Raw genomic sequence first — 27,757 nt, 5'->3', positions numbered from 1 at the left:
ACATTGGCGTTTCTTAATCGGATCTTTCGTCTCCTGCGATAGCTTACTGGTATCCTGTCTAACGAAGTTACCACCGACTTCTATTGCACACTCCTTAATGATGCCCATAAGATTGTCGTTCATTGCTTCAACACTAAGGTCCTCTTCCTGAGTTAAAGCCGAGTACGTGTTCTGTAGATTGTTCCGGAATTCCTCTATTTTCCCTCTTACCGCTAAATGATTGATAGGCTTCTTATGTATAAGTTTCTTCCATTCCCTCCTCAAGTCTAGGCTAATTAGAGTTCTTACCATCCTATCGTCACTGCAGCGCACCTTCCCAAACACGTTCACATCTTGTATGATGCCTGGGTTAGAGCAGAGTATGAAGTCTATTTCATTTCTAGTCTCGCCATTCGGGCTCCTCCACGTCCGCTTTCGGCTATCCCGCTTGCGGAAGAAGGTATTCATTATCCACATATTATTCCGTTCTTCAACCTCTGCTAATAACTCTCCCCTGCTATTCCTAGAACCTATGCCATATTGCCCCACTGACTTGTCTCCAGCCTGCTCCTTGCCTACCCTGGCATTGAAGTAGCCCATCAGTATAGTGTATTTTGTTTTGACTTTACCCATTGCCGATTCCACGTTTTAATAGAAGCTTTCGACTTCCAGGTCATCATGGTTGGATGTAGGGGCGTCGACCTGTACGACCTTCAATTTTGTACCCCTTATTAAGTTTCACAACAAGACCTGCCACCCTCTCGTTAATGCTATAGAATTCCTGTATGTTACCAGCTATATCCTTATTAATCAGGAATCCGACTCCTAGTTCTCGTCTCTCCGCTGAGCCCCGGTAGCACAGGACGTGCCCACTTTTTAGCACTGTATATGCTTCATTTGTCCTCCTAACCTCAGTAAGCCTTATTATATCCCATTTACTGCCCGCTAATTCCTACAATAGCACTGCTAGACTCATCTCACTAGATAACGTTCCAGCGTTAAAAGTTGCCAGGTTCAGATTCCAATGGCGGCCTGTCCGGACCCAGAGATTTTTAGCACCCTCTGCTGCGTCGCAGACCTGACCGCCACCGTGGTCAGTTCCTTCGCAGCTGCTGGGGACTGAGGGCCGGGGTTTGATTGTTGTATGCATATAGGAGCATGTGGCCAAGTACTGCACCAGGGTGGCCAATCCTGCTCTGGTGAGGGAGTGCGTTACCGGTTCTGGTCACCGGGATCAGGCCGCACTCCAGGCCTGTTTAGGAATTTTATCAACACGCGGATTTTTTTTTAGTCACTAAAGGCTTACTAAAGCCTTTAAAGGCCAATGAGCCACTAAATGCTTACGCCTTAAAAAGTACGAAGTGGCGTCTTTTAAGGGGTCTATGAATGAGCCCGGTGAACGTGTGCTGTCTTGCGCATGGAAATTCGCCTTTATGGATGCAAACCACCATTCCTCGCGAGGCGAGGTAGGCGCAAGGCACGTAGACGCAAGCTTGCGGGAGTCCGCAAGCGTTCGTGTGGTCTGGGCTTAAGTGTCTTTCTCTTCATTACACTCGACCACGCTGCCATAGATTGATCAGTTGGTTGTGAGGGTGCGCTGGTGATGGGAATCCATAATCGACAAGACTTGGGAATGGGAGTCGTCGCCGTCACGGCCATCCTGCGCGAGCAGCTTTTCTGGGGGTCGGCACTGAGTGTTACGCTTGGGTTGCATGTCTCGCCGACGATTATCTCGTCGCACTTGGCAAAGCGCGCCAGGATGTCTTGTATACTGTGTACCGGCTGGCCGCACTGACGCGTCGTGCAAACAGCAAAATTCTCCGTTCAAACGTCCCGTGTCTCTTCGCAACGCTGCCAGTGAAGTATCAAGGCTCACTGATGCACTCGAATCTGGCAGGCTCGACAAAATGCCGACTTCTGTCGAGTCGTCTGCTCCCGAGATGTCTGAAGGCGGAGTGAAAAGCGATGCCTGGTCAGAAGCCGCGATATTTTCTGTGCCAGAACCAGGGATCAGCTGTACCTGCGCTTGAGACTGTGGTCTCTGGCCCGTCTGATAGGGAGATTTGGGCGGTACGATAGTGTATTCGATCATTACGGCCTCAGCGATGCTAGCCGCCTTGCCTTCCTTTAGCGAGACCTCACTCAGCGCCGGGCGAATGGTCGCACTTTCCGCCAACGACTGCTGCGAAATCCCGATGTATGGCTCGGGCGGGTCCTGGAGTACATCACTTGCGCAACCAGTGGACGGACCACGGTTGCGGAGTGGTAGCTGCCCATCATCGCAGCTCGACGCGCCTACGATGTTCAGAGGCATAGACGGCCGTCGCTCGTGAACTCGAAGTTCGCTTCGCCCAGCCGTTGTTATGGGTTGAACGGAGCTTCCGGAAAGCGTGAGCTCGGAAGCGCCTGGCGGTGGCTAACCGCAGGAGCAGCGCTTTGTCGGGCGATTCCCACCGGCTGAAGTGAAGTCGACGGCGTCACCCGATGAGCCGGCGCTTTCATGTGCCCAAATTGGAGAGCCTGCAGGCGGCATTGCTGACTGCAGTGGGTGTAAAAATGATGGGGTAGTGTCAGCTGCCGACGCAGAGACCGAGACCCGCGGTGGAAAAAACGGCTCACACTCGCAGTCTACCACAGAGCAGGCTGCCAGTCCATTGACTAAAACCTTCCAGGTGCATCTGCAGCGGTGAGATCCTGCAGGTCCCGAGCTGCACTGGGTTACCGCCGCAGCGGTTCGGCTGGCAGAGACTGCCAAGTCGAAGTACCAGTGGTGGTCTGCTGCGTGTTTATGGGTTGTGGTGGAACCGATGGCGTTAGATTGTGATGCGCCGCCCGGCGGAGGGACGACACGGGAGCGGTGGTCGTCATGCGCTTTCTACCGTTTTCAGTGGAGCCGACGGAGACACCCGGTCAGTCGGTGTTTGCGACGGGGCAGCCCGCGGCCTTCCCTGTCGAGGCGCTGCAGGGTACGACTGCCGCGTCAACGTGTTGTAGCGCAGAGGCTCCGGCTGCAGAGCAGTGCCGGTCGGGCTCGTAGCATGAATACGCGAGCGGGCGGAAAAAAGCCACCAAAGCTGCGCTCTATTCTGCCCAGGACCGGTACTTGTGGCCTTCGTAGTTGTCCCACGTCTTGGCACCACCTCGACGCCGACCTGATGCAACCAGCCATATCGCGTTGTCGGGCCAGGCATGGCGAGCGCCGAGCGCGTTGGCAGCGTGAACGCACACAATGGTGTCGTTCTGAAATCCGTGGAAATGCAGTAGTTCCGAGGCAACCGGGGATGGTGAGTTTGCAGGCAGGAAACTGGAGGTGGCTGAAACCATGAAGTTCAGCTGCTGCGACAGCAGCGAGATGGCTTGTATGACGTCCGCTGAGCTGCCGGCTGAGCCGTCCGGTAAGCCAGGAGCGGAAACCGTGCACCATGAGGCGGTGGCAGCGGCCGTAGTACTCGGGCCAGCCGGACCAGTGGCCAAGGGAGTGTGAAACGTATCCTTTAAGCCAGGGATAGTAGCGGCCGCGGTGCTCGCGGTAGCCGGAAGCATGGCCAGGGGGGGCGTGTACAGCATCTTCTGACGACCCAGAGGAGGCTGGGAGATTCACCTGTTGTGTCAGCATGGACAAGGCCCGGGCAAGTTCGGCAGTGCAGTCCTGTCGTGAAGTCGCCATGGAGGCTTGGACATCATCCCCGGGCGGTAGTGACAGCGAGCCCGAACGGACTCAGGCGCTTCGAAGGGTCGTGGACGGAGGGGGATTAAGACCCGTGGCTCTATGTTTCGCGACTGCGCCATCATAAAGCAGAGGTGCAGACAGCCTGCCATCGGCCAGAATGCCTGTTTACTTCTTCTTCCCCCTCTCCATCGACGGAGTCCGACCGCGCGAGCCTAAGTGTATCATTCTCTTCAATACAATATATAAATGTAAGATTCTTCTCTGTCAAATCGCCTTTGGCATATGCAGCGCGACCCACCTCATCAACCAGCCTAGTGAATACGCGTGCGGTGCTTATTAGCGAGTCAAAATAAGAGAGTAAAAATGTGAGAAATTTTTTTCAGAAAATTTACTTAACCACCGTTTAGAACCATCGCGCATATGTGGAACTGAATCCAGTGAGCATTCTGTGCCCTATCGAAAAAACTCCTACGCCCCATATTCACTAATTCCGGTGAGCCACATGGTGGTCGCATTAAAAAGCCGTTCATTTCTATGTATCATATGTGGCCACCATGTGATATATGGAATTGTACTAGTTTTTATTTGTGACCTGATATGTTTTCCAAGTTTTGCAAATATTATGTCTCCTTCATCTTTGATTAAATCGACTGTTATTTCATTTTCTCCTGCCGCTCTTGATTGTTTCATCTGGCGGCTCTTTATACGAAGCGTCTATGGACTGCAAGAAAACTGGAAGAATGCAAACATTATACTAATCCACAAAAAGGGAGACGTTAAAGAATTGAAAAAGTATAGGCCCATTAGCTTACTCCGAGTATTGAATAAAATATTTACCAAAATAATCTCCAATAAAATAAGGGCAACACAGGACTCTAGTAAACCAAGGGAACAGGCTGGCTTCAGGAAGGGATACTCTACAATGGATCACATCCATGTAATCAATCAGGTAATCGAGAAATCCGTGGGGTACATGCAATAAGCCTCTCTATGTGGCTTTCATAGATTACGAAAAGGCATTTGATTCAGTAGAGATACCAGCAGTCATAGAGGCATTACTTAATCAAGGAGTACAGAACGCTTACGTAAATACCGCGTAAAATATCTACAGATGTTCTACAGCTACCTTAATTCTACACAAGATAAGCAGGAAGATACCTATAAAGGAAGGGGTAAGAGAGGGAGGCACAATCTCTTCAATGCTATTCACTGCGTGCTTGGAAGAAGTATTCAACCTATTAAACTGGGAAGGTTTAGGAGTAAGGATCGACGGCGAATACCTCAGCAACCTTGGGTTTGCCGATGATATTGTTCTATTCAGCAACAATGCAAACGAGTTACAAGAAATGATTAAGGACCTTAACAGAGAGAGTGTAAGAGTCGGGTTGAATATTAATGTGCAGAGGACGAAGATAATGATGAATAGCCGGGCAAGGCAACAAGTGTTCAAGATCGCCAGTGAGCCTCTGGAGTCTGTGAAGGAGTACGTTTACCTAGGTCAATTAATCACAGGGAACCCTGGTCATAAGAAGGAAATCCATAGAAGAGTAAAAATGGGTTGGATCGCATACAGCAGACATTGTCAGTTCCTGACTGGAAGCTTACCATTATCATTATCATTATCAGTGCTGACATATGGGGCAGAGACATGGAGACTGACAAAGAAGCTTGAGAACAAGTTAAGGACCACGCAAAGAGCGATGGAATGAAGATTGCTAGGCGTAACGTTAAGAGACAGAAAGAGAGCGGTTTGGATCAGAGTGCAAACGGGTATAGACGATATTCTAATTGACATCAAGAGAAAAAATAGAGCTGGGCAGGTCATGTACTGCGCCGGTTAGATAACCGTTGGACCATTAGGGTTACAGAATACGCACAAAGAGAAAGGAAACGCAGTCGAGGACGGCAGAAGACTATAGGTGGAGCGATGAAATTAGAGAATTTGCTCGGCACTAGTTGGAATCGGTTGGCACAGGACAGGGGTAATTGGAGATCGCAGGGAGAGGCCTTCGTCATGCAGTGGACATAAAACAGGCTTATGATGATGATGATATGTTCATATAAGGATCATGTTGGACATGCTCATATGATAAATAAGAACATGCGGGTTCTTATATAGAACTTCCACCTCATCTTACGGGATTATTGAGTATGTGGCTTATGTTTTTTTTCTTTATCTTTAACAGGTGTGCGAATGTTTGAAACTTTCGAACAATATACCGAATGAGGTCGATTCGGTCTTTGAATCAAATAATCACTATTCTATATACAAATATTTTTTAAATAGTTTTCGAATATCTAAGAACGTCAACTGCGCACAAATAAACATGAAATTGGAGCAAAAGTGCCCTCATACTCATGGGCATAGTAAAGGCATGAAACATGAGAACTTACAAGTAGGCTAAGTTGGCCAAGACGACTGTATACCTTACTGAGTGTATACAGCAATCATTCGTACTTTCCGAAGAGTCCTATGTACGCTAACAAACTGCTTATTTGTTCCTAATGCTTAATTTGTGGTGTTAGTAAACAACGCTCCTTCACATGCAACGTTATGACGGAAACTTGCTAACGTTTTGAATGCTATGATGTGAACATGGTTAGGGCAAGGCGGCGTAAGATGTGAAGAATTTGCTATTTATGTTACTGCTGTTTTTTTTATAGTTGGGAAAAGACCAATGAGACCATCCTTGGGCCCTTGACTGGTTGGTATGAAAAAAAAAATAATGATGACATTCGACTCAGTCTTAAGTAATAAACCAAAACTATTTTTTAAATTATGAAGTGTCTAATTTTCCCCGACCCCCGGAAAATAATGAGACAAGGGGCGAAAATGAGACAACCCCGTAAAATAACACCCTTCATTACATGCAAACGAGGCTCTTGCAGGAGGTGTTGTGGGCCACCAAGCTGGATTCACGAAAATACAATGTAGTACAGATAGTATTTCTATTGTAAGTCCCAGCCATCGTAGACAAGAGTACGTGAAGGTCTATAGAGTGGTAACAAAAAATGCACTCCCCCAAAATTACTTTGGGGCTGCTTGGTACGTTTTGCCTCTCACTAAGAATGTTAATCGAATAATTTTATTACAGCCAAGATGCCTACGTGCCATGCTGAAATTTCATGTAAGTATAGATAGTGATGGAAGAAATAAAGTGAAAGCATTTAATGATAGAGAACAGTATCAGGACTGTGGTATACACAGCCTGGAAAAGCAAGTATGCTGATTACTGCCTCTTTTTTGTAGGGCCGCCAACTGATGGGCCTGCACTACGCATCTTTTCCCCACGAGTATACATTGAACCACCACGAGAATTTTCTAGTCAAGGAAAGTAGACAAACAGTGTCATCCGTCAGCAAACTATCCCGCCGTTCAGACCGCGCAGTTTGCAGATAGAGTGGTCAACACAAAATGACGCATTTCGCCCGTGTCTCATTTTTCCCCACCTTACTTTCAATATTGTTTGGGAAAACAGCTCATTTTTCGAAAATTATTCGTAAAGGTTTCAGTATTCGACTAAAGTCCTCATGCACCTTCACACTAGCACATTTTTCGAAGTATCCGTCGCCGATGTACTACTCCATGCAGGAAGAAGAATCGAACAATGGAAGAAAATTAGAACATATCTTGCGTTTAATTTCTTCCTACCTGGATGTGTTATTGTGGCGCAACCGGAGGCAATGTATATAGCCTTATCACAAACCTAAGGCCTCTATGAATGAATGATGCCAGTGTCTCACAGAGTGCTTACGAAAGAAAGTGCATGCGCCTTCTCTTCTCGGGTCAGCGCTTCCTTCGAGCATGAGAGCCCCGCGAAAGAAAAAGAGGGTATTTCGTTCATTTCTTTTTCTCCAAAATTATTTCTTGCACAGTGCATGACATGAATACCTGGATAAGACAATGCGTTGATGATGTTGATTAATGGGGTTTTATAGCGCAAGGGCCAGGAAAGGCTAAAGAGCGCCAGACAATGGTTTAATGTAGCCGAGCTTGTGGTCAATGTCAGAGTATATATGTGCATGGCTGTATAGAGGCCTAAAAGCATTCGCTGTGGAGTGCGTAAAATACATGTTTAGGTATAATTATGAGAATGATATATATAGGGTTTACAGTGACATGTTGGTCGAAAATATAATATATGCTGTGAAGAGATGCTATACTAAAATGTGTGGTTGTCAGTAGCTATTGTCTAATCGGGGCCCTTCGGCAGTAAGGCCCTGTAGGCGTGCGCTATACAAAACGCTAATATCGCAACAGCGGCTTCACAAGAGAAGCCGCCTTACGAACTTTTGGGGCTGATAACATGCAACAAACGCACTTCATTGTAAAATTCTAGTATTGATTTCATATTGAATAGCGGTTCGTTACCAAAAAAACATTACTGGATGAAGAGGGATAGATTGCGTCCATTGACTGTCTACTTCCCGGCACTCCGTAAGACATGGATGACAGTCAACCTCTCGCTACATTTCGCACAGATGGGAGGTTCATCGGCAGTCAACAAGTAGCTGTGCGTGCCGTACGTGTGTCCTATTCTCAAACGAGTTAAGAGGACATCGGCTGCCCGTGATTTTGGTGTTGATGGCCAAGAGCCTAATTGAGGTTTTATTAGGTGAAGCTTGTTAGAGGTTTCAGCATCCCAAAGGTGTTGCCAATAGCTTCTCAGTTTTCTTAGCAGGAAAGGTTTCAGGTCTATATCTGTGACACTATAGGAGCGTTGCGAGGTTTCATTGCTGTAGATGTAGCGAGTTCGTCGGCAAGCACATTCCCCTGAATTCCTCTGTGGCCAGGAATCCAGCATATTACGATACGTTGTTCAGCAGCCTAAATAGTGCACAAAAGTGAATAGAGTTCTATTACTACAGGATTTCTCTACTTTCGTGGCGACGTTAAAGCCTTGACTACGCTTAATCTGTAAATATATTTGCCTTCTCTAATTGTGTTCTGTTGCACCATTCTGAGGGCGATTATCTCGAAAATACAATGCTAGTCCTAGACGCTCAAGAAATGTGCATTCCTATAGTAAATCGAGAAGCCTCATGCGCTGGCTGGATTTAATTATGCAATCAAACCGCGTACACTAACGCAATAAATGATGCTGCGATTAGTGTAATTTCTTCATTCAGAAAATATTTCATTCTGAGCTGCCATTCATGTAGATAAAGAAGCCAAATTTTTCGACATGTCACAGACGATCAAAAATGTGTTCGAATTAAAAATAAGGTGAGCAGTACTCTTCTGACAGATTCCACAGTAGTTGGAGTTCACTTGAGCCTTGATACCACTGTGATGATAATTGCGACATGCAGCAAAGAAGAGCTGCGAAGAGCCGGCGCCAATAAAGGCACAAATTTTTCTTTCATTAGATATCCATGAAAATGAAGAGCAGCTGCTTAACAAGTAAAAAGAAACTAAAAGGCGAGAGCTCGCAGCACCAATATTAGCTCGCGTTATTGTTCTCATGGTGAATACTGCGTCGCCACTGGCGGCCTGAAAACTGTATCATGGTATCAACTTGAGCAGAGTCCAAAGTAAAGGCTCTTTCTTTTGGATGGTCTTCTATTGTAACCAAGGAACTGCTACTATACTGAAGATGAGAGTTTTGTCCCACTTGTATGTACGGTGTCACTGTTTTCAATGATGGCTCTTCTGTTTTCTTTCGCGTCATGAACTTTGTAACTGAAGTGTCCTAGAAGATGACGCCACAAGGATAGGACGCCTTTCTTCTCAAGTGTGGTTTTGAGTCACAGTGATGTTTTCACCCTTGTGCTTCAATAGTCAATCGAATTGGCAAGGCCATTTGATACTGAAGAGTGTGGACTTCAAGAATTACAAGTCGTCATGCCATCCGGCAATAAAGCTTCAAGACTGAGGCAAGTATGAAAACAAATGAGAACATTTTGCATACTTATATGTTGACAATATTTCCCTTTTCGTGCAAGCTTCATTCCTCCAGCAGAATAATAAAACTTTTTTTCAAGTTTTTAACGAGACATGATTACGCTGTGCATGGTCACAGGCTTGCAAACCCCAGCAAACATTGTTCTGTTGACCATTGTTTTTAGGAGTATAACGAGCTCGTCTGATGCCGAATCCGGAGAACGGGGTGCGTCTTAGTGACCCGGAACATGGCTAGAAACAGTGCACATACAGTTGTAGAAGCCGCTGTCATAAACAAAGGGTCGTGCTTAAAGCTGATTATTTCTTTGTCATCTCACAAATGATCTCGTAGAACAACGGAGCTGCAACCAAATTGGTCCTTGTAAGCCGTGCTTATAAGAACGCAGACACCGACGGAACTAGTTGGTTTGCAAAACCTTCGGTGTGCAGTAGACCCAATGAAACTGGAAAAGTTTCCCGCAGAACCCAGCTCTCGCCATGACTGTCGACGTTAATGCGATTAGAATTCAAGCAATATAGCGACACACGGAATTTCCATCGCCGAAACGCGCCATGTATGGGCGCCGTACTGCGGCCGGCCTCCACTATCGCGCTTCCCCCTGAACACGCTGCGCCATCTACAGGCGGCGTACGCGCTACGTTACATTTGCTGGTTTTCTTTCAACATGACAGTTATATGGCGAATTTCGTAGACTATTGCTTCTGACATTTACGTACGTCATGATAACTCTATCACATCGCTCTAGTACCGAAATAATTCAGTAGGATAATTTCTCGAGCGAGTTGCTATTGCATTTTTGAGTCAGGCAAAGCGAAAAGTAATTTGACAGAAAGGAAGAAGGCGCTGTGTCCATCTTTCTATGTGATGCAATATTTTTCGCACTGTTTGCCTTAAGCACCGAAATACAATGATCCTAAATTTAGGGGTAATTAGGAATCGACATCGAAAAGCATTACATTCTCTCAAACCGTCTCTTTTTTTACTGTATATCTAACACTTGTATACTACATTGTCTCATGAGCCATATGCATGAGCTTATACAGTTTGATGTGCTACTTGTGTTATTTTTTATTGCTCTAGACGCCATGTACCCTTCTGTTGCCGCATTTGTATTTACCTACAGCTCTGTCATAGACTGATATACATTTTTTTTTGTATCCTGTAATAGTATTCGGAGATTGAGCGAAATATGTTATGAATACCCACACGGTGAAATGTAGCAGTAATTACATTTCTAGAATTAAAATTTGAATAGAATCTCTGAATGTGCATGCCGGCATGCCGGCTAACAACTGCTGCGAAACGTCCACAACACGAAAGCAATTATCCCATTAGTCGACGATACAGCACAATTGATTTCTATCCAATATTTACACTGTCAACGTTATATCTTCCCGACACGTTGTTACCGCTTCGACATTGTTAGGACATGTCACCAAATGCACCTTAAAAGAAGCTGGCAACATCGCCAGTAGTTGAGTTGCATCGGATAAAGTAGCCTCTGGATGTGGTAGCCAAAGAGGCATGCTACTTTTTGTTCGTTGACAATGAGACGACCACCAACGAAAGTGTTCGAAGCTGTGCCTCGTTTTGAACAAGCTCCGAAGGGTATCACAGTGCTTTAGATATGATTACGAGAGATAAACCCCAGCACTCCAGTCAGACAAACGCCAGCAGTTCTGCACAGACAAATGCAAAAAAAAAAATATTGAAAACACACTTCTGCTTCGCGCATTATGAGGAATAACATCTGGTGCTTCCCATCGCCTGCACAAGTTTTAAATAAAATGCTGGGAAGCGTGATGAGTTTTTTTTGTTAGTTTCTATTAGATGCTGACGTGACTTCCGCTTACCGCTCTCCTATTCGGCTTCTTGCCCTCGCTATCTCTACTGAAACCGTCACGCAAAGACAGCCTTGAAACCACTAGTGGACATATGATTGGCGGGCATAGCGTGCGTGACACTGCAAAATGCTTGGTTACGTCACCATAATCATAGGGCTTAAGTCTTTATACAGATGCTCGGTTATCTTTCGTATCCGCCACGGTGTCTGTGTGGCTATGACGTTGCGCTATTGAGCACGAAATCGTGAGTGCGATCCCCGGCCATGGCAGCCGCATTCCGACGAGGATGGCATGAAAAAAAAATCTGGAAAAAGAAAACGCGCGTGTACTGCGTTTTTGGTGCACGTTAAGGAAATTCAAGTGGCCAAAATCATTCCAGGGACCAGCGCAACGGTGTCCTTCGTAACGCACTATGCAGTTCCGAGATGGTAAACCAAATATTTTTTTCTCACCATTTACTTTAATTGGAATGGCTGAGGTAAACCAAAGCACTGCGGAACGGCGATCACGTATATTAAGATTTTATCCGATAGGAAGCTATAGTTTGGCCCACGGAGTAGAACACCCCGCTAGCTCATTTTGCTTGATGGAATTACTAGAGCTAGTTCACAGGAATAAGATTTCGCGAGACTTGCCAGCAAAATCCGCGATTACTCCATCGACGTTACCCCACTAAATGCTTTACGATGACAAGTTCATATGGTCATGCTGTCTTTCGTTCCCTTCTTAGTTTTTATATCGCATATATTTTATCGCCGGAGCCAGCCAAGAGCGGGCACTACTCGCCTCAAGGGCGAACGGATGATTTCAACCCTGGCGTGACGACACAAAATCACTTTATAGGCTCCATAACTTCTGACGGCTAACAAATCAGGTTACTAGAACACCATTTATTTAAAATAGAATTGCAGTTCGGGTGCCAAAAAAAAAAAAGAAAGGTCGAGTAGCTGGTACGCCTCAACAGATTCATTGTGCGCGAGCCGCGAGCGCCTTTGACTGCGTGGTGGTGTCAGCGCACGCGGCCACGTTGACCGTCTTCCCCTCCCCTCTGTCTCTCTCTCTCTCTCTCTCTCTCTTATTTACACTCCGCTGTTTCCCTCCACACGCCCCTAAGCGGAGTGTAGCCAACCAGACGCTTTTACGCTGAACATTACTGCCTTCTCGCTTTGTTTGACTCGTGCCGTGCGAGTATGTGCATTCCGAAAGCAGGGGCTCAAATTGTACGAGGTTTCCGGCACCCCAGATACATATATACTCCGACACACATGTGGCCTGTTTCACAGTCGGAAAGGCGAGCTTATCGCTATCGCTTCGTGTAAGACGACCAGTCTCATCTGGGCAAGGACTCGACAGCCAAGCGCCGAGAATAGCCTCTAACCGATAAAGCGTGGCGAATCTCAACAAGATGTTTGCTCGCGCTCCCAGACGTGGCTCAAGCGCACTTGCTCGCTCGCTAGGACGCTCGGGGACTGCGACAGAGCATCGCCGCAAACACCCTCTTCTTCGTCAAACATGCAGCAGAGCGTCTATACCAGCCTATTTCGTCGGTGCGGTACGCTTCGCGTCGTTAGGCAATTGCATCGATCGTACCGACAGCAGTAGCAATCGGACTAATCACGTCCCACCCTTTCCTGCATCACTTGCGCCCGCGAAGTGGCCCTAGATTCAACTGAGGCCGTCGCTCGCTGTGTCTGTTAAAAGGCCCTTGCACCCTGCTGAAGAACTTTTTCGTAGTCTAGCGTTAGCACTTTCTGAACTAATTAGGTAATGAATTTTTTTTTTACGGTAAAGGAATTTTTTTAGAAATCGCGTGTCTGAGATAGCATAATTGTAGCCCTTGAGCTGGATTACTCGAAGCGGCAGACGTTACTAGCAAAAGAAGTCAAGATGCATATTATATTAATTAACGAAAATCACTAATTGAGCTTTCAACTAATTACTTTATGGCACATGGAGAAAATTACAAATTGTAACCTGTGAGTTTTCAAGGCATGTCTTCTTGGAGTAAATTGTGAGGATGGCACGGGTTTCCTGATATGCGTCGCCGAACTTGCAGTAAAAATGCGCTGTTGTACTACTTACTTTTTAAACAAAACGCTCTTTTATCAATTCAGGCGCGAAAGTAACTAGAACACCCTTGCATTGGGAATAATTATATCAAAACTGCTGTCATTCTCAACGTTCGTTCCCAGTTGATGCACCGCGCGAACTCCGTGGCTACATGCTTGAATTGCAACATGTGCTGTAAGATAATTAGAAAGTGAGTCAGTGAATTTGGTTATGTAGTCGATTATGCATTTCGATTTTTCCTGCCAGTAATGTCCACCTCTTTCGGTAATTCAGCTCAACGACTGGAATCGTAGCATTTGTCACAGGAATTTTTACAAAATCGGTATATTCTAAAAAAGTTACGCACACCCTAAAAGCCTTTGTTGGAACCTTCGTCACTGGCCTGTTTCAAAAACCAAATATTTTCGCTGGTGTTTTGTATATCACTTGGGAATATTTTTTGGCTTATGCATAAAAAAATAATGAAAATGAGGTAGTGGATCGGACTTTTTTCTACAAATCTGCATGCCTTTCCACTATATGGCACTTTTTGTCGCGTTTGTCTGTTTGTGGAACTATACTGTGTCTCACACTTTCTGTTAACAGTGTATACACCATCAGTATAATTACAGTGAGCTTCATGGCTACTGAATGCATCACGCATGCGTCCACTATGAGCCGCAAGATTGCACGCAAGAAGAATTCGCTGGCTTGCAATAACAGCACAGATACCTGGCTCAAAAAATATCCATTTAGTGAAAGTCACCGTCAGAACAAAGGAGCACAGCATGTCCGTTGTCTATGACTCTTTGTCTTCGCCGGCAGAGCTCGAGCTTTTCTTTTTCATCCTTGTCATGCGGAAGATCTGAAATCTTTAGTACCCGCGTAAACCACATCGTACGTCGCCGTTTTACCAGCATAGAAATTAACGTTTTGCAGCGAGGAAATGGCACGCACTAATTCTAAAAGAAATACTGTAACATTGAAAACGTGCTGTCACCCTTTCGTTCTGACCCTGTGGGGTGTGACGCTGTTCTGCGCCTGAAGACGAGGATGACGGTGCGATTTCCGGAAGTTGAGCTCAAAAATGTTCATGCACTTTGACATGGGTGTCCGTTCAAGGAGCTTTGGTGGTCAAAATTAACCCACAGCAGGATGTATATAAGAACTGCGTGCCGGAAGGGGACGTTAAATCCAGCCAGTCAATACTTCAATGCCGACAAATCATTTGTTAAGCACAGTGTAACGTGTCTTTTAGTTAAGTGGTACAGGTACGGAACTGCAACGTCCCGACGCAAGAAATAAAAATATGAACCTCATCTTTTACGGTGCTTATTTTTATAGTACTCATCCCCAAACCAGGGAAAACCCCAGATCTCGCCAGATCTCTCCAACCTTCGACCAATATCTCTTACGTCGTGCGTCGGCAAGTTGATGGAGCATGCCTTCCTCACCCGGATTAACGCACACTTGGACGACGTCGAACCGTATCCGGACACCATGCTTGGGTTTCGAGCTCATCCCTGCCGCAGGATTGAAAGTTGCAAATCATACACCAGGTACTTGACAACAAGACGAGAGGTACCAAGGCCATTCTAGGATTAGACCTCAAGAAAGCCTTCGACAACGCAGCTCACGCAGCCATACTACGCAGCATTGCCGCCCTCAATCTAGGAAACCGAGCGTACAGCTACGTTGAGGATTTCCTCACAAACAGGAAGGTCTCATTAACGCTGGGCAAACTCGCATCCGAAGACAGGAACATGGGCAGCGTCGGCACCCCGCAAGGCTCGGTGATCTCGCCGATGCTCTTATTCTCATTATGATCGGTCTCGCCGAGCGCCTCAACGCCATCAAGGGAGTGCATCACACCACATACGTAGACGACATTACGGTGTGGGTGTGCGAGGGAAGCAACGGAGAAATCGAGCAGCGGTTATAAACCGCGGTCGAGGTGGTGGAAGAGTACCTCGTCGGAGCCGCTCTCGTCTGCTCGCCAGAAAAATCAGAACTTCTCTTCTACCGCCCGACGCATAAGGGAAGACCCCCCAATGCTTACATCCAGCATGCTGCATACGAAGAAATTTGCGTGCACACCAAAGACGGAAAAGAAATACCCAGGGTGAAGCAGAGTAAGGTGCTAGGACTTATCATAGAATCCAACGGTACCAACGGAGAAACGGTCAGGAATTTGGAGACTAAGATCATGAACACGATGAGGCTAATCAGAAGAATCACCAACAGACACCAGGGTATGAGGGAGGCCAGCGTCGTCAGACTCATACACTCCTTCATTATTAGCCAAATCACCTACGTTGCCGCCTACCACAACTGGTACGCGGCCGGAAAAGCCAAACTGAACACCCTAATTAGGAGTTGATAAGGTGGAAGCTTGGGCGAGTTGGTGACTCAATATCGACAAGTTTGCACAACGCAAAAGACGAGGACTGAAGCAAGAACACAACAGAGGCGCCGTGTTGTGTTCTTCCTTCAGTCCTCGTCTTTTGCGCTGTGCAATCTCGCCGATATTCATTAGGAGAACACACAAGATGGCACTGCGCCTTCCAGACAGCACAAGTACAGAACTTCTTCTAAAGATGGGCGTCCACAACACGCTCGAAGAGTTAATAGAGGCACATCAAATCTCGCAACTCGAGAGGCTAACGAGGACACGAACGGGCAGGAGCATCCTGGACAAACTCGGAGTAACCTATCACAAGCAGCACGGCGACAAGACATTCCTAACCCGCGCGATCAGGGAAAAGCTCCGGGTGGCTAATCTACCCAAGAACATGAACCCCGAATTCAATCAGGGTCGACGAGAGAGTAGAACCAAGGCTACAAGCCTTCGGTAGAGATAAGGAAGCGCTGTTCGTAGACGCTGCAGAATACGAGGATCGACGTGCCTTCACAGTGGCAGTCCTGAATACCGAGAAACAATTTGTCGGTTCGTGTAGTATACGCGGCAAAAAACCCCGAGGTAGCGGAAGAGGTGGCGATAGCGCTAGCCACCATTAACCCCAGTTGCAGATACGTACACAGAGAGTTTTAGTTTAGGGGACGCAAGCGGCTTGCGTACGCAAGAACTAGGGGCGATGGTACTGCGCATGCGCAGACAGCTACGTCTACTTGCGCCCTTGGGTTGTTGGGGCGGCCGAATACATCGCTGCCCCTAAGAGGTCACGTTACCCACGTGACTCTCGCGGGGTAGGAGAAGTTAGAAGAAGCGAGACCAGCCGAGACAAGCCGCCCATCCCGCCACACAAACAGAGGTCTACGATAGATCAAGGTAAACAAGCTGGTCGCAGAGCACACCGGAACGCTGTGGCCGCAACGGCGGCATGTCAAAATTTGCAGGAGGCTCCAAATAAACAAAACACAGACCACAACGGATTATGCTGCACGAGACGCCTAACTACAGCTTTCAAAACGTATGCTTGGATTGTTTCGGCTCGGCCTCAGTGGTAACGTAGGCGCGTAGATAATATAAGTATTTTGCCTAGTGTCAGCTGACATCGTTTTTATATATAGTAACTACTTTTAATAAAGATAGTTTAATGCACTTTACTTCACATGTTCGATTTTATATTTTTAAAATATGATAACGCAGCAACGATCAGACGGTGATGGTGCTGCGAGCGCATGCGATCTCAGTGCGGCTTGCGTTTGGGGTCGCTATATAACGTGTTTCTGCTAGCGTACGCAAACGCAAACGCACCCAAGCGCTAGGGGCCCCAACGCTTTGCGTCCCCTAAACTAAAACTCTCTAATGACTCGCAGACGGCGGTCAAAAACTATGCACAAGGCAGAATTTCGCCGAAGGCTGAGGCTATACTCAAAGCCAAGAAATGAAAGAGGAAAGCAGACGGCAGGGAGGTTAACCAGAATAACGTCTGGTTGGCTACCCTACACTGGGGAACGGGAAAGGGGAAAACAAACATGACAGGGAGAGAGAGGAGGGAAGGAAAGAAGGAAATTAGCGGCGAGTTCGCTGACTCAAAGCCAATGCGAACTATGTCACCTCCGAGGAGACGCAGGAACGACACATTATATGGTTTCATTTATGGTTGCTGTCCCCCAACACCTTCCCCGACCCCGTCCATCTCAGGAGAATATATCGAGACATCTATTCAGACGATAACTGCAAGCTATGCGCCAGGGCTGACGCATCTCTTAGACACATTGTCTGCGCATGTAAGGTTATCTGCAGAGGAAATGCAGTCTCCTCAGATGAAGCTGCGGCGCGGTGGACGGCCGTGCTGTGCCGCTCAAACCTCCAAGATCAACTATGGCCCATCCAGCAAGCCCGTGAGGCGGCGAGGAGAAAGGATCTCCGCGCCTCCTCGGGGGCAGCCTAGGCCCAGGCTACGAATTTGCCAGATATTCAATAAAGTTGTTACCATCACCATCTTTTATGGCAGCAGGCGAACATAGAAAATTTCAATAGTGTGGAAAGTAGGGCTTGTTGTTACCTATTAATCAGCGCGAAAACAACGGAAGACACAGAGTTAAAGGGCACCGCACGAGCGCTGTCTAAGTGAAATTTATTGAACAAAACGATTGAAAAAGAAAACAAGAATAAACCAGCTGCCTGCAGGCGCACGAAATCTAATTCTCGTGAAAATAGTTACTGAGCAAGTACGTTTCACAACATAGCAAAACAACAGATGGCTCAGATATGCAATCATCGCACAACCTCTGTATACGGAAGGCTTCAGCAAGTTCACGAGCCCTTCGGTCTTTGTGCATGATGGTGGTGCCAGTTTCTTCCAAGAAAGTTTTGCACCCACTACATCTGAAATGCGCTGAAAGACGAAAGGTCGGCCATTCGTCTGGTCATTCGAAAATTATCAAGAACTCTATTACTCAAAACTCTGTATAGTCCGCCCTTAGAAAGCCTTGCCTACATAACAGTGGCGATAGTTTTCAGCAGCAGGTTGTTCTTTTAACGAGCGCAGGGTACCATGCGCATATGCTTGTGTCGGCGTCCGAGAGGCTCATCAAGTGAAAATATCGTCCTGTTGAAATTGATGACATGGACATTAAGAGGAGCAGTAAATTTGCTATCATGCCATATGTTCATAGACTGTCCCATCGTATTAAGAAGATTGCAAAAGGTTTTGACAAGGATGTGGTTTTTTTGGCCCCCGCAAAGTAGGGTAAGACTTGTGCTACGACTGAGAGAAAGGCAGGTGAATCAACTGTTGTTGTTTGTTCTGTGAATCATCGCAAACGCCTCGTTTCCTGCGCCGCAGGCGTAGTTTATCGAATTCATCTCCCTTACGGGAAAGCCTACATTGGGCAGACGGGAGACTGCATCAATGAGCGCCTGCGCCAGCCCAAAAATACCTTAAAAGGAACGCCAACCTCTCATCTTTCAGCGCATTGCAGATCTTGTTGGTGCGAATCTTTCTTAGAAAAAAAAACTGACGTCACCATAAAGCACAAAGACAAAATGGCTCGTGAACTTTCTGAAGCCTTTCGTATATATTTTTTTTTTTTGCAAGTGCAAGCGCTTTTTTTTTCACATAATCATGGTTATACAGATATCTGGAACGATAGCCAGGGAAGGCTAGTTTGCGGTCCAGTGACAAATTATAAAAGACAGGTCAGGCTCAGATTTTAACAGCACAGTATTACGGAACACGTCATGAGTTATACAGACAAGAAAGGTTCTGAAAATACTCGTACATAATGAATTCAAGTAAGTTAGAGATTCTGGTTATCAAGAAAAAAGAATTTGCTACACTGCTTGAAATTACGTGCAGTTTTAACTTCTAGGGGTAAAATATTCCAGCTTTTTGTGCCACTGAATTCAATTAAACTTTCGCCGTATACATTATACCACTTTGGTAAGTTGAGGTTACCTTTTAAAGCATGTCTAGTACTGCGAGTTGGAAAGGAAAAGACGTTTCGAGGAAAAGGAAAGTTAGTGCATAAAATACTAATAACTGAAATTGAGATCTTGTGATTACATAGCGCATTAACGTATAACACATGTTGTGTTTGGAAAGCATCATTAAATGTATCACTGGTATAATTTGAAGTGCTAATTATTTTCAGGGCCCTTTTTTGTAGTTGTTGTAAAGGTTGTAAGTATGTCATGCAAGTCACGCCCCATTATTCTAAACAGTAGCTAATATGGCTATGGCAAAACACATAGTCAAGGGATTTGAGTACTTCGCGAGGGAAATATTGCTTTGCTTTAATTAGGGAGTAACAGCCGTATGCGACCTTCTTGCATACATTATGAATATGTGCTTCCCAACGTATATGCTGGTCAAATTTGACGCCCAGATATTTAACCGAATCAACTTCTTGGATGGGGCTTTTATTTAACGTGATATTTATTTGACTGGTGTCAACATTGTTTCTCCTCGATCGAAAAACTACATATTTTGTACTATTGCTATTTAAAGTTACTTTGTTTTCTAAGAACCATGAGAAAATTTTTGATAACTCGGACGTCACATGCGTTTGCAGTGCAGAAACTGTGTCTCATGTGAAGAATAAAGCTGTGTCATTTGCATACATTAGAACGTTTGAGTTCTGAAGAGCATCAGGGAGGTTATTAAAGTACAATAAGAATAACACAGGACCGAGCACTGAACCTTGTGGGACTCCGGTGGTGACTGTGCTGTATGTAGAATAATAATCACCCATTACTACCATTTGTTTCCGTGAGGATAAATAGCAGGAAAAAAATTTTAGGGAGTCCTTTGTGACGCCATAACTTTCAAGTTTTTGCAATAGTATAGAGTGAGAAACGGTATCAAATGCCTTCTTTATATCCAAAAATATTCCTATAATTATTTTGTTATGATGAAGTGCAGAATTTATTAATTGCGAAAGTGTTAGGACTGCTGTTGATGTCGATCTGGAGGGAACAAAACCATGCTGCTGCGGACAAATTACATTGCTTTCATTTAAAAACTGCTTCAATCTCTTGGAAATTAGTTTTTCAAAAACAGTGTTTATAACACTCAGAACAGAAATTGGCTTACAATTCTCGGGTTGGTTCGAATCTCCGGATTTGTATACGGGAACAACTTTGGCTGTTTTTAATATTCTGGATACGAGCTGGAACCTAACGCTAGATTGAATACATTGCATATGGGACTGCAGAGAATATTTATATTGTCTTTTAAAATGATAGTGGATATACCATCATGACCAGCCGCTTTCTTTAGAGGCAGTTGATTTATCGTTGATATAAGTTCATCACGAGCTGTTTCTTCTAGGTGAAAGTCGTCAACTATTCTAGGTAGGGCAGGTGCGGTATTGCAGGATAAAATCTGGTTAGCCGAATTCGTTCCTATGTTAGCAAAATAATAGTTAAAATCATTAGCTACTTGTCTCTATGGTTTATCAGGTTGAGTGCTCTGTGTTTTGCTTTTTCCTATAACTTCTTTAATGCTTTCCCATATCCTTTTCATATTACCGCTCTCGTTCTTAATAAGGTTAGTATAGTAATGTTTTTTCGATTTTCTAATCATACTAACCGAGCTATTTCTAAAGAACTTAAAGCTCTCCTTGTAATATAAATTTGGTTTGTTGCGTTTCCATTTACGGTAAAAAGAGTCTTTCTGTTTTAATGTTTCCAGTATAGCGTTGTTTATCCAAGGACACACTGGTCGCTCGTAATTGTGGCGCACATATACCCTTGTAGATTGCTTAATGGCATTGCAGGTACATTGAATAAAATTTTCCCATTGAGTATGAACATCACACAAATCAAATACTTTCTTAGTCTAGGCATTGCAGAAATCGTCGTAGTTCTGCATAATTTATACAAGAAGATCTTCTCTCGCGTGTGTTACACAAGGAGGACATGTATTTACGAGGTAAGAAGAGAAACGTGGGGTTGTGATCTGCAATGGTAACATGGTAAACACCAGCTGATACATAAAATTCAAGATTACACAAGATGTGATCAATAATAGTTTCGGAGTGGTTTGTAATACGTGTCGGAGAAGAAATGACATTTTTTAGATTGAGTGATTCAAGTAAGACCATGTAATCATAACAATTCTGTTTCAATAGGTCAATATTGAAATCTCCGCAAACGACTATAGTGTCATCTGAGGAAATAAGGGGTACCATTATTTTCTCCATGTTTACAACAAAATAATTCATGTTTGAAGGAGGAGGCCGGTACATGACTCCTACTTTGACACCGCATTTCAATTGAACAAGTACAATTTCAGCATGTGATTGACAGATCCAGCTTTCAGGCAGCATAACATATTTAATGTCACTTTAATAAATAGTGCCCCTCCTCCATCTCGGGTTGTCCCCAGTCGTGGTTGTGACACGGTAACATATCCCGGTAGCTGGACTGTTTCATCTGTTTTTAGCAATGTTTCTGTTATAGCTATAATGCCATAAGTAAATGTATGCTGCGATAAGTATTCTGATAGGCTTCTAAAGTTTTTTCCAATACTGCCTACGTTGCAGTGCAAAAGTGAAAAATGATCTTGCTTACGATGTAAGTCTTCAAGTTCGTCAAGGTTATAAGCCATTAAAACCAATTAACGTCGTTACAAGGGCTGCTAATTCTAAGTGTTTATACAATCTGAGCAAAATCTTCTGTGCTTGTGATATGGCCGCACGTGAGTTTTCATATTTCCTCATTAGAATTTTTCCGTCCGATACCCATGTCAATTTCCAGCCTTTTTCTCGTTTTGCTTTCAGTCCAAGACCCAAAAGAACTTTATTTGCATGGCACAAATGTTCATTTATAAAGATCGGGATCACTTCGCAATCAAAACCCAGGTCACTCGTGTTAATGTTTTGTTTGTTTGCCTTTTTCAGAAATGTGTCCCTAATATTTCGAGAAGCAAGCTTGACAATGATGTTTGGTGCAGTTGTATTATTCTTTGTATGAACGCGCTGTATTACAACAATGTCTGAGTCTTTAATTTCTACGTTCCAGCAGGTAGAGATGGCTTGCATTGTGGTACCGAGGTTCTCTCCAGCTTTAATTGGAACACCTTTGATTTCCAGGTCACTATTACGACTGTGTTGTGCAACGGCAGTCAGCTCTTGTTTAACATTCTTCAGTTCTTTTGACAGGCGGTTGTTCTCCTTTCTTATTTGAACGTTGTCCGACTTGATTGCAGCGACTTCCAATTTGATTTCTTCAAAACTTTGATGAATGAGGTTCATTGCTGATTTCACTGATTCCATTTCGCCCTCAATCACTTTGATGGAATCGCGTTTTAGTTATTCGGGATTCTTTGCGATTCATGCAGTCAAATCTGACATTGCCTTAGCCAGCTCCTTTATAGTACTCATGTTGACAAGTTTCACCCAGAGAGCAGTCCAAGAGCTACAGTGCGCGCAAATAGAACGTTTCGAAATGCCTCAGCAGATACCTGCGTGAAGTAAGGTTTGCGGTTAAATGCCGTCCTATCCTGCAGCTGCCAGGACTGCTCTCGAATGATCCTTTTGCCCGGTCAGTACAGCGCTTTTATAGTCCTGGGATAATGTCACGGTTCCGTCCGGGGGCGTTGTCTGCAGCCTCCAGCGTAGTTTCCAGCTTGATAAGTGTATCGATGCGCTGACACGTGCGAGAAAAGTCGCGATGTGGCGGTGATATAAAGTGGATGCACTGGCCTCGTTGCAGACGGCTTCCCTGGATGGTGCCGTGGAATGCACTGCGTGAAGTAAGGTTTGCAGTTAAATGCCATCCTACCCTGCAGCTGCCTGGACTGCTCTCGAATAGAAGGATTGCGCGATGATTGTGCGTCTCAGCCACCTGTCGTTTTGCTAGATTGTGAAACGCACTTGCTCAGTAACTATTTCCACATGTCTTATGTTTCTGTTCTTAGGTTGTTCGTAGGTCTTCTTAGGTTCTGTTAGGCTTTGTTTTCTTTACAGGTAAAGATTTAAAAGCAATGACGCCTATAGCAAGCTCCGTTTGTTATGGACTTCGAGCATGGTCTAAGGCAAACGGCCTCATCCTCAATGAAACCAAAACAAAATGCGTTATTTTTCATGCTCCGGGAAGTTCTACTACATTGCCAGATAATATTGTTTTGGGTCCGTATAAAATTAACATTACATCATCCATAAAAACCCTAGGCGTAATATTCACAGCGCAGATGTCCTGGAATGAACATGTTAGTTATGCTTGCTCAAAGGTACGAATCGTTGTTGGTGTGTTAAACCGGAATCGAAGTGCATTACCTTTAAAGTTAAGCGTCTCATTTATCACGCTCTTTTCCATTCACACCTCAGTTACTTATTTGGGGTAACACTACAACGCAATATATTCAAATACTGGAAATACTTCAAAAGAAAGCGATTCGCGCGATAGCGAACATACGTTTCTTTTTTCGAACATACGCAAGAGCTTTTCCAACAAAACAGAATAATCAGAGCTCGTGACATACATAAATTCCAAACAGTACTAAGCTATAAAAATGCTATGCTGGGAAAACTCGATTCACTCCTAACCCTGGCAACTTTACAAGAAAATAAAAACACATATTCATATCGTCGCCAGGCACCAAGGCAGATCCCTTTCTCACGTACTAATTATGGCTGTCAACGCCTTAAACATACACTACCTTCCCTACTTAACTATTTCAACCAACAAAATGTTGATGTGTTATCTCTAAACAAAACTAAAATATTGGATTTATTCCTATATATGTGTATTGTTAATTGCTTTAACAGTTCCGCAGAACTTATCATGTACTCTCGTTGTGTCTATACGTTCACACTTGAAACTATTATTACTAGAATCCAGGTTTCCGCTGCAGTGATTGTGCCTGGACCACGTGGCAGTGTTTGCGTTGTAAACTGGATGCTACAAAGGGCGTCTTCGCTTTACTAAATTTTCAGGATGTGATGACGGCCCGGGCTATGTTGCCGGGGTGTCTGTCGCGAAAGCAGCAGCCTATATGCAGATTTGCTTTTTCTATTTTTTGAACATAGATGCACATATGTATTTGCAAGTATGTAAAACAATTTCTAAAAAAAAAGAACGTTTCCTGGTGGTAACTTTGTTTATTGTACACTTCTATGAAATTTGTTATATTTATGTGTGTATATATATATATATATATATATATATATATATATATATATATATATATATATATATATATACATATATATATAATGCTTTTGCATTCATGTGATATATGAGATTGAGTTTGCGTTAAATTATACTATGGAAGATAACAGATTTTAATTGTATACTGGGAGTTATTTTACACAACTGTATTATAACTAGTTTCTATAACATGAAAGCATCTATATGTATTTGTGTTTAAAATACTGTTATACCAACACTTTATGCGTGATTGTTTTGCTACACCAGCCGCTACTGTGCCTGTCTGGGAGACCGGAGCTTTGTCAAACAGAAGAAATTTCGGCTTTTGTTCCGGCTCTCCCTTTTTCACCTTGTATCCAGTGGTCAAAATAAAAATCAAGATAACGATTATAATGCTGATGATGAAGGCAGCTGGTTTATTCGTGTTTTCTTTTTCAAACGTGTTGTTCAATAAATTTCAGCTGTTAGACAAGGCTAATGCTGTGTGCTTCTAACCTCTATGTCTTCCGTTGTTTTCACGCTGATTAATAAGCATGAATCCTTTCCAACTCACACATCTTTCTACCTTACTGCAATATGTCCATTATTCACGACTATGGGTACAGCGGTGAAGTAGACAGGACAGTCACGAGTAGGGACACACAGCGCTGACTCTCGCGAAACAAATTATAAAATTTGTTGACAGTCAACGCTGTGGGTGCGTGTCTAGTCCTGTCCGTCGCGTCTGCTTCACCGCTGTAACTATAGTCATACAAAATTCCCATGCATGTATGTATACAAAGATGTCAAAGTGTAGCATCCTAGGCAACGAGCTTTGGGAGGCAGGGAATTTTTTAACAAGGCAGGCATACTCTTTTCAAAGTTCCCTAACATAGCTCCACGATGGCGAAACACGTTATTGCGTAGAAAGATTGAGGATTCTTCTTTCTCCAGTTCAAGATCTGCTCGAGCTTTTTCAAAATTCATGAATGTTTTCACCACTGCACTGATGACGCTCATAGTGCACTCAGTTTCGTGCAATATTTAACGCTGACATTTGCGCTAGTTGGCAGCTAGACATTCACGATATTTGTAGCCCTTATACGAAAAAGCAACATTTAAGGATAGAAAAAATGAACAATAGCGCAGGAAGGCCGCTGGAATGCTTTTTTGCAGTGTGATACATTGCGTTGACTGCGCGACAATGCCCACGGGACCATGAGCCTCCTGTTCTGGCCGAAAGGTAAATACGGTCACAGTATTAATACCGTCTAAACGTGGCCTCGGTTTCAATCCCTCGGTGCATTAAGGAAATTTGTTAAGAAGTTTAAGCTACTAGGCGCGGGGCAATGTTTCAGGAAGCCATAAAGAGAAGCGAATGCAGCAATATTGGGAAACTTGGCGAACTGTTCGCGCAATGAAACCATGCAGGATTCGTGAAACTTTACCTTCCGCTACCTGTTTGTAGTTGGTGCGGACATGTCTCTTGCGTGAACGTTTTTTACGAGAGGAATCAATTAAGCTGAAATGTGCGCAATTAGACACGATGGTAATGGATGCCCGTCAAGCTCCTTAGTTTCCGAGGAGCTTTAGAGAGTTGGCGAACCGGTGCGTTGGGACTTTCACGATATTGCTGCTGCAGAGACGTTGCAACGAAAGTCTGAGATTGCGCACAATCCTGGGCATTAATGTAACGCTAATGTAAGTATGAGTATTAACGTAAGTATGAGGCTCGGAGCAAGGGCTATGGCGCTTGAAAGTAACCTGGGGCCTGACGAACCAACCGACTGAGCTATCTTTCAGGGCAACATCCAACGGTCACGAGTTCAAATCACCTGTTATGTTCCTTTTTTTTCCCCTTTTTCTTTCTTTTTTTTCTTTCTTTTTAATGTCTTTTCCTTTATTTTATCACTGTACGGGAACCCTCCTAAAATAAAAAAAAAGAAATATATATATCTTCAATTATGTATGGTCACACATGTGCAGGTCATAAATACCAGGTTCTCTAGCCGAGTGCCATCCGTGCGGTATAACCGAGCTCAGATTGGTCCACCTTGACTGATCTAATAGGGCACCACTGTAGGTTAAATGAGGCGTACAACTCCTGCGGGACCCGCCGTGGTTACTCAGTGGCTATGGTGTTAGACTGCTGAGCACGAGGTCGCGGGATCGGATTCCGGCCACGGCGGCCGCATTTCGATGGGGGCGAAATGCGAAAACATCCGTGTACTTAGATTTGGGTGCACGTTAAAGAACCCCAGGTGGTCGAAATTTCAGGAGTCCTCCACTACGGCGTGCCTCATAATCAGAAAGTGGTTTTGTCACGTAAAACCCCATAATTAAAATTTTTAATTTAACTCCTGCGGGGACGGTAGAGTATCCGCCTCCCGTGCAAGAGGACCGTGATTCAAATCCCGGTGCCGCACAATTCTCCACCGGAAAATAAAAAAAAAAACCGGGTGTTGAGAAAATTGCACAAACAGGCCTGGAGTGCGGCCTGATCCCGGTGACCCGAACCGGTAACGCACTCTCTCACCAGAGCAGGATTGGCCACCCTGGTGCAGTACTTGGCCGCAACCTCCTATATGAACACAACAATCAAACCCCGGCCCTCAGTCCCCAGCAGCTGCGAAGCAACTGACCACGGCGGCGGTCAGACCTGCGACGCTGCAGAGGGTGCTAAGAATCCCTGGCTCCGGACAGGCCGCCATTGGAATATGAACCTGGCAACGTTTAACGCTAGAACGTTATCTAGTGAGGCGAGTCTAGCAATGCTATTGGAGGAATTAGACGGCAGTAAATGGGATATAATAGGGCTCAGTGAAGTTAGGAGGCCAAAAGAAGCATATACAGTGCTAAAAAGCGGGCACGTCCTGTGCTACCGGGGCTTAGCAGAGAGACGAGAACTAGGAGTCGGATTCCTGATTAATAAGAATATAGCTGGTAACATACAGGAATTCTATAGCATTACCGAGAGAGTGGCATGTCTTGTTGTGAAACTTAAGAGGTACAAAATGAAGGTTCTACAGGTCTACGCCCCTACATCTAGTCATGATGACCAGGAAGTCGAAAGCTTCTATGAATACGCGGAATCGGCGATGGGTGAAGTCAAAACAAAATACAGTATACTGATCGGCGATTTCAATGCCAGGGTAGGCAAGAAGCAGGCCGGAGACAAGTCAGTGGGGTAATATGGCATAGGCTCTAGGAATAGCAGAGGAGAGTTATTAGTAGAGTTTGCAGAACAGAATAATATGCGGATAAT

General features: G+C 44.8%; 1 protein-coding gene across 1 annotated transcript in view; it reads right to left on the bottom strand.

Moving 5' to 3' along the window:
* The window catches only part of LOC126547884 (visual pigment-like receptor peropsin), a 694,884-nt gene that overhangs the window by 457,955 nt on the left and 209,172 nt on the right, over window positions 1-27,757 (bottom strand). The gene's annotated exons all lie outside the window — the stretch shown is intronic.

This window comes from Dermacentor andersoni, chromosome 1, assembly GCF_023375885.2.
Source record: "Dermacentor andersoni chromosome 1, qqDerAnde1_hic_scaffold, whole genome shotgun sequence".
NCBI classification, from domain to species: Eukaryota; Metazoa; Arthropoda; class Arachnida; order Ixodida; family Ixodidae; genus Dermacentor; species Dermacentor andersoni.
Note: the sequence above shows the minus strand (reverse complement) of the source record. Positions and strands in the feature narration are given on the sequence as shown.